This window comes from Peromyscus leucopus, chromosome 15, assembly GCF_004664715.2.
Source record: "Peromyscus leucopus breed LL Stock chromosome 15, UCI_PerLeu_2.1, whole genome shotgun sequence".
Taxonomy (NCBI): domain Eukaryota; kingdom Metazoa; phylum Chordata; class Mammalia; order Rodentia; family Cricetidae; genus Peromyscus; species Peromyscus leucopus.
Genome location: NC_051076.1, coordinates 29672083 through 29681732, shown reverse-complemented (window position 1 = coordinate 29681732; position 9650 = coordinate 29672083).

The window sequence follows — 9650 nt, the reverse complement described above, 5'->3', positions numbered from 1 at the left end:
ATGTTTATGATCAACCATCCATAGCATACATAGAAAAAAGTTGGGAAGCACCAAAATATGTATCGTATTGGTAGAATTATTGGTGATTTTTAGCATATTTTTCCATTTTTTGCCTCACCTACAAAAAGAAAGTTTTCCTTTTAATTATCAGGTAAAAATAAATATTTTAGAATGCATATCTCCTGTGCATGTTACCTAGTGATACAGACACACCAAAGTGGATTGGGGCCACAGGGGAAGAGACTTTGGTCCAGCCTGGGTTGGAAGAGACGAGGCTAGAAAGGGCGATATTTGATCTGGGTGATGAAAGATACATAGAGAGAACATGGCTAAGCTAGGTAAGATAAGAACATCCCAGAATAACAAGGATGTAGGAGACAGTATGCTTTCTAGTAAAATCAGAGGATGGAAATAATAGTAAAGAACACAACCCAGAAGGGGCCTGCATGAGACTGCAGAACAGGGAAACCCCATGCAGTTTTAGGAAGAATTCCAAAAGGAGGCAGAAAGCAGAACTCTCTGGTGGAACTCTAGCTTTACTGGCTGAAAATGGGCACAAAAAATTGAACCCAAAGCTGGGGAAACTTATCAGTCCATAAAGTACTTGGTAAGAAAACCTGAGGACTTGAATTCAAACCCCAGGCCCACGAAAAAGTCATGTGTGGCCAGATGGTGGTGCCACTTGCCTTCAATCCCAGCACTCAGGAGGCAGAGCCAGGCAGATCTCTGTAAGTTCGAGGCCAGCTTGGTCTAGAGAGAGATCCAGGACACATACCAAACCTAAACAGAGAAACCCTGTCTCAAAAAAACAAATTTAAAAAAAAGAAAAGAAAAAGAAAATATGAAGACAATTGTATTTGTCCTCTGAGCCTTGGAGAAGCAGAGACAGGTAGACCAAAGGGGCTCACTGGCCAGCCAGCCTAGTATAACCCGCTCTCCCTGAGTCCTATTGACATACTTTGTCTCTGATGGCTTCTGAGGGGTAATGCCAAAGGTTGGTTTCTGGCTTCCACATGTTCCACACACTCAAGTGCTCGTGTCCCACTCCCTCAGATGCTCATATGTGAACACACACACACACACACACACACACACACACACACACACACTCCCTTACTAACTCCGAGCTGGATAATTTTGAAGGGATTCTCTTTCAGACAGTTCTAACGGTACTGTTAGGATTATGTGGACACTGGCACCAGAGGGGCGCTTGCTTTTAGCTGAGGCAAGAACTCCCAGAAAATTAAGGCACAGTGATCAAAAGGCTGGCAGTCTGGTTTCTTGGCTACCCCAGTGCTCCCCTCCCCGGGTTCAAAGTCTAGAGAAGCAGGGCAAGTGTTGTGCTGTGGGAGACTTTCAGAGCGAGATTGATCAGCTCCTGATGATTAAATTGGGGGTTATAAAACAGCAATACAGCTGTCACCGTTGCAGTGGCTCTTGCCTATGTTATGTGTTTTTCAATGAGGCGCTTAATTGAAATGAATGCCTAGGTATGTAAATTCCTAGATTCAATCAATCAGCCTGTGGAAGGTCCCCTTTGTCCCAAGATTGTTCTGGTGTAGGATGTAGTTTGGGGATCCTAACTACAGGAAAGCCACCAATTCTTAATTGAGTTTGCAGCTTCATCAGGACAAGACTGTGTCAAAAAGAGAGGGAAACATGGAGTCACAGCTATCTGCCATGGGGATGGAGATGGGAAGGAAAAAGACAGAGGGTGGGAACCCAGTCACCAGCTTAGGGGTGGGGCTGCCCTCTATACTAGCAGTGCCTCAGCGGTCTTCCTTAATATTCTGCCCCTTCATGTTTAGGTTGAGTGGAAAAGCAATTGGCACTCGGGGAGAGCTGTGCGAACCCACACTTCCTTCCTTCCCCAGCGCTCTGTGGCTTTATACAATTAGGAGCAGAGAAAACCGAAATAGTGTGAAAGATGTGTGTGTCATCCCCAAATCAAATTCCACTGGATGTCTGTGTTTCATCCACTAAGCATCATTTTAAGTCTTATCAAGGATCGATTATAGAGTCTTTTTCTTTCTTTCTTTTGTTTTGTTTCTATTTTGTTGTTGTTTGAGACACAGCCTCATGTAGCTGGCCTCAAACTTAGGATGTAGCCAAGGTTGGTTGGCTTTGAACTCCTCATCTTCCTGCCTCCGTTTCCCAGGTGCAGGGGCTGCAGGTGTGTGCTGCGTGTCCACCAGCTTATGAAGCCCATTTTTAGAAATAGTATGGGACGACGACTAGGCAAAGGAGAAGGTGAAGGGATTTGCCTGCAGCAGACAAAGTTATGTCAGGATAAAAAAGACAATCCAAGCTCTCCCGAGCCCCAGCACGAGTCTCTCTCCTCACAAGCTCCAGCATGCTTAGGGTTGGAAAGTCACAAGATGAATGTCATTATCTTCTCAGGGGTTCCAAGGAGTTGTGTGTAGTATACCCAGAGAAGAAGAAGATGACTTAATTTGCTAATTAACACACTTGGGCTGTCAGCAGCTACCCAGTCCAAATGTGTCAGTGTGTCTTTAAGAAATAGGAAGTATAAAAAAATGAATTACTTACAAAAATTAAAGTTTACTGTCAAGGATGTGACTAAGAAAGAACTCCCGATATATCTACTAGAGTGACCATAAAAACAGAGTTTGGAAACTCACCTTCAATACCTTCTCATTAAGGAGTTGTTAAACTTGGAGAGGCCAAGAGAGCAATGCCTCTCTTGTAGAAGCAGACAGATTTCTCCTCTTCTGTCTAGTGTCCTGTCTAATCGTAGCCACCTGCTCACACAGACTCTTGCTCTCCTGTTACCTGCTCAGGATGACGCTTCTGTGGACCAGACCAGGGTCTCATCTGTTACTATATGAAGATCTTCCTTAGAACTCATCAGAAATTGTTCATTGTGTGTTTGCTTTCCTCCCTGAGTGCGTTCCAAGAGTACCCCTCAGGACATCTCTTTCTTCCAGTTCATTCCGCCAAATGTGTGCTAATTACTTCCCACCCTAGGAAGAGCCTCTCTGTTTGTCTGCTTGGTGCCACAACTCTGCCTTGCTGGATTGCTTCCATGCTCAGGCGACGGCAGGGCGTTTAGCCATTCTCTCGGGGGGATGTGCTCACTGGAACTGGATTGGAAAATAAATTCCTCACACAGCACTGGAACATGGACTCCCTCTCTCCATTTTTTTTCTTTCTTCCACAAATCATTCCCAAGCTCCTATGGTGTGCCAGGCACCAGATTTGACTCCAGGAATAAAAGGCTGAACCAAAGATTTGGCTCCTGTGGAAATTACTAATTCATTCAGCAGTTCCAATAGCATAGGATATAAGAGTTAGAGAAAATGGCATGTGAGGATGTCACAGGTGATCAGCATAGATTAGCATAGAGACGGCTTCTGGAAAGAGTATACTTAAGCTACAGAGCAGTGAGCAAGATTAAAAGAGAAATGGGTGGGTAGTATATGTGTGTGTTTGTGTGTGTGTGTGTGTGTGTTGTATGCTAATGTGTGTATGTATATATATATATATGTATGTATGTTTGTGTATGTGTGTGGTGTGTTTATGTATATGCGAGTATATGTGTTTGTAATGTCTAAATGTGTGAATGGTATATGTATGTATGTGAATACATGCATATGTATTTGATATGTGTGTATGTATGTATATGTATAGTATATGAATGTGTGCATATGTACGAGGTTTGTGTATATATATATGTATGTGTGTGTGTGTGTGTGTGTGTATTTACGTATAGTGTGTGTGCTCATGTATGTGAATGTGTATACGTGCCTGTGTATGTGTGTGGTGGTTTGAATAGGAATGGCCCCCACAGACTCATGTGTTTGAATGCTTGACCCAAAGGAAGTGGCATTATTAGGAGATATGGCCTTGTTGGAGGAAGTGTGTCACTGTGGGGTGTGCTTTGCAGTCTCCTATCTCAAGCTATGCCCAGTGTGATACACAGTCTCCTTCTACTGCCTACGGATCGTGATGTAGGACTCTCAGCTCCTTCTCCAGCACCATGTCTGCCTGTGTGCTGCCATGATGACAATGGACTGAACCTCTGAAACTGTAAGCCAGCCCCAGTTAAATATTTACCTTTATAAGAGTTGCTGTGGTCATGGTGTCTCTTCACAGCAATAAAACCCTAAGAAAATGTGTGTGTGGTAAATGTATGTGTATATGTGTATATACATGTGTGTGTATGTGTGGTGTGCATGGTGTGTATGCATGTGTGCATATATGTTTATATGTGCATATGTGTGGTGTGTATGTATGTGTCTATATATGTATGTGCATATATACGTGATGGTAATGTGTACATGTCTGTGAATGTGTATGTGCATGTGGTATACACACATATATGCATGTGTGTATATATGTTTATGTGTTCATGTGGATTGTGTATATGTATATATATACATGCATGTAGTATGCATGTATGTGTATATGTATATGTGTATACATGTGTGTATATGTGTGTGTGTTTGTACAGCTGAAACAACATATACAAAGACCCTAAATAAGAAAGAACATGGTATATTTGTGGAGATGTCCATAGCATAAAGGAGTCTTCAGCTGGTTCACAAATACACTGGCGTGCCTGCTCTATGCCAGGACTTCCCTAGAGTCTGGGGACAGAGATTGGAATATGTCACACACATGGGGAGCTTAATTCTAGTGGAGAAAGATGACAGGAGGCAGAAGTGCTAAGATAATCTAAGGTGTTGGTGGGGTTGTTGGAACAACACAGTAACGGAACAGAGACTAAGTGTGGAGTCTGAGTAGGGCTGCTCGGCCCGTCTGGTCAAGGAGCTTGTTTCTGAGGTAACATTTGTGCTGAGGTCTACAGATTGAGGAGCAGCAGCCATGTGAAGGTTTGGGGGAGCACGGCATGGTACAAAGATGTCACCAAGGGCTTTTAAAGTGCTTAGGAGTTCAGGCCGCAGCCTCAGTGGAGACTTGAGGTAGGTGTGCTGTGGTTTGTTTTCAAAGTGATGGTTCCAGTTTTGCTACAAGACAGAGTGTACCGGGTGGATCTAAGTGATGGGAAAGAGACTGGTTCTGGAAACACTTGGAAAGCAGGATTGACAGGCTTGTTGGTCGAAATACTGGTGGATGAGGAAGAGAGGGGACAGAGGGAAGGCTTGTTCTTTCATGCCTTGTACACTAGGTGGCAGGTGGTATCACTGTCAACCCCGTGAGCTCTTTCTTGGATATGTTGTGTTGGAGGCATCAACAGCGCTTCTAGAAAAAAGCCACAGACAGAAATCTGACTCTCAGGAGAGAGGTCTGGCTTGGGCATTAGGACTGGGGATTTCTCCGTACTGGTAACTAAAGCTCAGGGAAAGTGTGAATCATATAAACAGGGCCTTGGATCCAGCCTGAGGAATGGCGGGCTGCAGTTACTTGGGTGATGACAGTTTTCCTTACCCAGTTGTGCCCCCTAGACCTCCTCTAAGATCTCCCGTCACAATGCATGCTGGACTTCCATCCTGCAAAAGTTATTGACTACAGCATGAACACGCTCTCTGTTAGGCAAAGTAAAATGCACAGACATACTTTTCGATGTGTTCTGTGTAAGAACCAAAGGTGTGAAGGATGTTTTCCTCACACAGTAGTTAAATAATAGTGTTGTGGTGGTAGGTATTGGCCAGAAATTGAGGAGCAAACTGTAAATGGGTTTTCTTTCCTGAGTCTGTGAAGCTCATGTTTCCATCCACACCGGTCCCCCAGTTAACCCACAAAATTTATTCTATTTCTCCTTCCCAGGGAGATCCATGAGTGTTTTTCTCTTTGAGTCCCGCCTTGTTACTTAGCCTCGCTGGGTCTGTGGGTTGTAGCATGATTATCATTTACTTTACAGTTAATATCCACTTATAAGTGAGTACATTCCATGCTTATCTTTCTGGGTTTGAGTTACCTTACTCGGGATGATTTTTTTCTAGTTCCATTCATTTGCCTGCAAATTTCATGATGTTATTGTTTGTAACGACTGAGTAATACTCTATTGTGTGAATGTACCACATTTTCTTTATCCATTCTTTGGTTGAGGGACATCTAGGTTGTTTCCAGTTTCTGGCTATTATGAACAGAGCAGCACTAAACATGGCCGAGCAAGTGTCCTTGTGGTAGGATGGAGTGTCCTTTGGGTATATGCCCAAGAGTGCTGTAGCCGGGTAGATCAATTCCCAATTTTCTGAAAACCCACCACATTGACTTGTTTTTAAATGTGATTATGTATTTTTAGTATTCAGTTAACGTGTATATTTGAAAATGTTACTCTTTTTCATTGGCTATTCCTTGTTCTTTCTACTAGGTCCATTTATGATTCTTTGTTCCATTTTGTACTTTGTGACTTTGGCTCTGTTGCTCATTTTTCTTATAACAAGATATAATAATCTGAATTTAAAAGTTATGTCATTGTATAGAATAGTACAACTTTCCAGTTACTTAAGAAACCATCATTGAGAACTAATTAAATTCCTCATTAAAGATGAATTTTACTATAAAAGTAGTACAATTTATCTGCAAACCTATTACTTATGTCTGTCAATCCAATGTTTGGGCCACAAAACTGCCCCCCCCCCCGCCTCAAATAATCTACTGCACAGAGCATAATTGACCAAAGGGTCTTCTTGCTCTCTTGAATTCATGACCACATTTTTACTGAAGTCACTCTTCTTACAGATTGTTTTCTTGCTGTGTCTGAGCACAATGGGCATGCTAGTGTAGGCCAGTGCACACAGGGCAGAGGGCCCCTTCTATGGGGATCGTCAGTCCTGGGATTCTACAACGTCTTAGGTAAAACTTGACCAGACTGGTTTAGTCTAAGTCTTCCTGCCTCCTCCTTGTGATTTGCCTTTCCTTCGTGAGGATTGGACCTGTATCGTCTGAATTTTTCCTTGCCTTCCACTGTTTTGTCTTTTGTTTGCTTTTACAGACAGAGTTTCTCTGTGTAGCCCTGGCTGTTCTGGAACTCACTTTGTAGACCAGGCTGGCCTCGAACTCACAGATCTGCCTGCCTCTGCCTCCCTAGTGCTGGGATCAAAGGTGTGCAACACCACCACCCAGCCCACTGTTTTGTCTTTAAGGAATGCTTTTATGTTTTTGTTTTTTATTTGGTTTTTTTTGTTTGTTTGTTTTTTGTTTTGAGATAGGGTTCCTCTGTGTAGCTTTGGTGCCTGTCCTGGATCTCCCTCAGTAGACCAGGCTGGCCTCCAACTCACAGAGATCCACCTGGCTCTACCTTCCAAGTGCTGGGATTAAAGGCGTGCGCCACCACCGCCCGGCTAAACAATGTTTTTACACCTTTGATATTGTCATGGCACCCTTTCCTCAGAGGATATGGATTGCACCCCCCCCCATATGTTTCTCTTTAAAAATATTTTATAAGTATGTGGTGTGCATATTCATATACATGTGCATAAATGTGTATACACACACACACACACACACACACACACACACACATATATATATATATGCTTGATAACATGTGTGGTTCTTCACTTAACTAAAGAAAAGACCTTGTTAAATTCTACTATTTCCATAAAGGGCATTTATTTATCTCACCCTCCACCCCCCCCCAAAAAGAAGCTCATGCATGGATGATGGTGGTGTCATAAGGAAAATAATAATGAAACACTGACACATGGACATCTGTTTAAGGAGATTAAGGACACTTAAGACTGTATTAGACTTTTTGTCCCTGGACAGATACTTGGGAGAAATAATTTAAAAGGAAGAAAGATCTAATCCGGCTCCAGTTTCAGCCCATTGATCAGTGGTTGGGTTCTTGTTTCTATGGGGAAGAAGCAGGAACACATTCTGCAGGACACTCAAGCTGAAGGAGTTTTGGGTCCTGTGGCTATTGCCCAGCAGAGCCTAGAGCCACTGACTTCTTCTCCAAAGTTCGAGCCATCTGGCCTTCCTAGGGAGTGTGTTTGGGGGAGGGAAATACCTATCCTCAGTGCCCAGTTCATTTGGTAAGAGATCCAAACTGAAAAATGGAAATCACCTCAGCTCCCCACAAATCCTAGGCTAATTCTTTCAGGGCCCTGTGATAAGGTGTAAGAACACACTTACCTGGGGGCTTACACTTCTTGTTCTACCTAATCGCTAAGCAACGGGGCAACTGCGCATTTCATCTACTACAAAAATGACTCTGAACGTTTCAGTCTCCTCCATGAAATGGGGGTGAGAGTGGGTTCCTCCGGCCCCTCTGAGGTGCCATACACACTGGGGCAGGATTTTCTTCTCCTAGCCCAGGCCCTTTGAAAGTTGGTTGGATCCCTCCCTGCACAAATCCCTGTCACAGTGTCATGCCAGGAGGGAACTTCAAAAATCTGGAGCAAGCCAGTGCAGTCTAGTACATTTTTTAAAAATCCAAATCCATTACCATAAAAATGAGCATCTCCTCTTTCCCAGCCTGCAATTCTCCCTGACACTCAACTGATGGATCAGCGGACCTGTGCGTTTGCACTCCTTGTTGATCTGATCTCCCCCTATTTAATAGACAATTATAGGCTCTTTAAATCCCAAGGATTCAGAGACAGCAAATAATTACTAGTAGCAATTTTAGGATAAAGCCAATCTAAATGAGTTCAGTTAAATTATGCAACACCAAATAGTGTTTTTTTATTATTTTAAATAAGGACAGCTAACCAAAACCCCCAAACAATGCTTAAGCTGCCTCCAATCCCCCCCTGACAGCCGCCTGTTAAACTTCTGACCTGTTTGCGAAAATCCCCACAACTGTCTACCAAAGGGGATGCTCACATGATTGCAAACTTCTGTTCTAAGGACACTAAATAAATTATTTCTTTAAGATCATATGGCAGATCTATAATTAATTAAACTCACCCTGATATTATCACAAAATAATTTAGCTTTTTCTAAAAAAGGTAAATGTAATTTGCCGATCTGGTATTTGGAAGAATGCTTTGCCCAAAATCAATTCCTTTAGCTTCCAGAGAATAGAAACTAGAGGCAATCTCATTTTAATTATATCTCTTTATTGCTAACAAAGGAATGATTTATGCAATTAAATTAACTGGCTAGAAAATTATTCTCAGCTGGGCTGTCCTAATTCTTTGCTTTCTGAATTGCAGGCTCTTACACTTTCCTGTGTAGATTAATTTTTCTGATATGCAAACAATGCCTCTTGTGTTCGTCTTTTCCATTTTTCTATTCAAGTCCCCCTTTTCTTTCTGCCAGCGACATGAGTAATATTTGTTGAACCGCTAGGCTTTCTGACTAGGCTGGTGCTTTTTTTTTTTTTCTCCTCCTCTTAATGTTAAGAAGATGGAAAAGATCTTTTCTTTTCCAATCTCATTATTCCAGAGCAGAGCAAGATTTGAGGGTTTCTTATCTATAGTGCTGGGACAGCAGCAGGAACATGGAAAAATTGCAAAAATGTCAGAGTGCAAAACTGGAAAGCCATTTCAGCAGCCCCAGAAGTTATAAATTAGCCCGCGTCTGCAGGGTCGTCTTATTACTTCCCCCTCTCCCCTTGCCTACACCACAGTCCCTTCCCACACCTAGTCCCTCTCTGTCTGCCCCAATTATTTCCTACAAAGTACAACCAGGTAAATAACACACTGTATTCTCCGAAGCCCTAAGTCAACACTTACAGAGTGACATCACTGAGTGAGAAAGGTGGGGAGAGG